Source organism: Dipteris shenzhenensis, chromosome 8 (genome assembly GCF_047967505.1).
Source record: "Dipteris shenzhenensis isolate YYH24624 ecotype China chromosome 8, Dip_SZ_1.0, whole genome shotgun sequence".
NCBI lineage: Eukaryota > Viridiplantae > Streptophyta > Polypodiopsida > Gleicheniales > Dipteridaceae > Dipteris > Dipteris shenzhenensis.
The window spans coordinates 5,642,970-5,645,243 of record NC_141603.1 but is presented as its reverse complement, the minus strand read 5'-3'; positions in this window follow the sequence as shown (position 1 = coordinate 5,645,243).

The window sequence follows — 2,274 nt, the reverse complement described above, 5'->3', positions numbered from 1 at the left end:
ATCACTTGTTCCCTTATTATCTTTCAAAGCTATTGCCTCAACCCACTTAGTACAATAATCAGTATAGTAACAAGTGTATTTATTATCTATATACCTGGCTACTGGCTTAATTGGACCAATAAAATCCAAACCCCATTTTTGAAAAGGTTCAAGTGGAAGAATTGTTTGATGAGGCATCCTCTCCTTTGGTGAAGGTTTCCCATCTCTCTGACATGCTAAACACTCCTTTGCATATTAATGAGCATCTTTGAACACTGTGGGCCACCACAAGCCTACTTGCATAATTTTATTGCCTGTGACCTCCCTTGAGAAATGTCCTCTAGCACTTCTAGCATGTGCCTCTATCAATACTACCTGTTGCTCATGAATTGGTACATATCTTCTGATTACTTGATCAATACCTCTTTTAAAGAGCACACAAGCAATAACCAAATAAGGCTTCCTTTGTAACACCATTTTCTTTTTTTGATCCCTTGCCAAAAAATCAAGCATTAGTCCATCAATAAGGAAAAACAACATCCGATCATACCAATCTTTTGGATCATCCATTCGGATCACGAACAAGTCTGCATCTGGTAGTTGATCTAGAACCCTAATAGGATCTTCTCTTGTGACAAGTCTACTCAAGTAATCAACAATTACATGCTATCTCCCTAGTGTATGAATTATCTGATAATCAACTTCCTACAACAATAGCATCCACCTTGCAAGTCTTCCTATTAGTTGTGCTTTAGTCACCAAATAGATCAAACCCTGGTGATCTACATGAAGTACAACCTTATTACCAAGTAGATAATGTATGAACTTATGTAAAGCATATACTATTCCCAAAGCTTCTTTCAATGATTGCATAATTCTTTTTAGCCTTTGTCAACACTCTGTTGGCATAATAAGCAAGTCAGAACCATTATTTATGCTTGTAGGATAGGAGCTACTACTAATATCTTCTTTAAAACATCAAATCCTTACTATTGCTCCAATCCCCACACATATTTACTCCCTCTCTTGTCAGTTTAGTGAGTGGCATACATACACGAAATCTGCTATGCCATTTGATTTGGCCAATAAATCTAGACAATGCTTTGACATTCTTAGGAAACAAAGCTATCTATATGACAGATACCTTCCTTGGATCAATAGCCATTCCATCCTTAGATATAATGTGCCCTAATAACACACCTCTTTCCACAACAAAAGCATATTTACTTGGATTTAAGCTTAAACGAGCCATTCGACATTTTTCAAAACATAATCTGAGATGATCTAAATGATATGATCTTTTACCAAAAACTATTAAATCATCTAAGAATACTCTCATGAAAGAAGTAAGGTAATCTGCAAACACCTCTTGAATCCACTTTTGAAAAGTTGGTGGAGCATTCTTCAAACCAAAAGTCATTACATTGCTTGCAAACACTCCCCATTCCATGACAAATGTAGTTTTATCTTTATCCTCCTCATCCATTCTTATTTGATTGTAACCACTGAATCCATCCAAAAAGCTATAAAACTCATGGCCTTCCATAGCATCTAAAATGGTATCACAAAAAGGTAAAGGAAAGGGATCAGTAATAGGTGCTGCATTCAGCTTCCTATAATCCACACATATTCTTAGCTTGCCTTCATTTTTGGAACTATAACAATAGGTGACAACCAAGTGACTCTATCCAGAGGATACATAAACCCAACTTTTAGAAGTTTATCTAGCTCTTCTTTAACTTGCTTAGCATAATTAGGGTTCATTTTATATCTTTGCTAAACGATTAGGACTGCATCTTTTTTAAGGCTTATCTTATGCTGACAAAAAGAAGGATCAAATCCCTTCATATCTATATAATGCCATACAAAGATGTCTTTGAACTCTAGTAATAGCTCCCTCAATTGCCCTTTGAAAGGTTCTTTCAATTCAGTGCTGACACACATCCCCTTTGGGTCATCCTTGTCACCAAGATTCATGTCTTCAAGTTCATCTTCTTTCACTCTAGCACTCTTGCTCATATGTTCTTCAAATGCCTTCTCTGCCTAAATCACTGCTTGGATATGTGTTTTCAGACCTCCTTCCACTGCTTCTTCATCAGCATCAGAGTCATCTGACTTCTTTTGGTCAACATCCGCCTTCTGGTTGAAACTTCCTGGCTTGCTGCTCTACACAGTCGAATCTGCATCCAAATTAGTCTTCTTATGATTTGTATATTTCTCCATAATGCCTACCATATCCACTTCAAACAATGGTATTAATGAAGGGTTTTTTCTTTAAAAATAGTCCTCTTCATC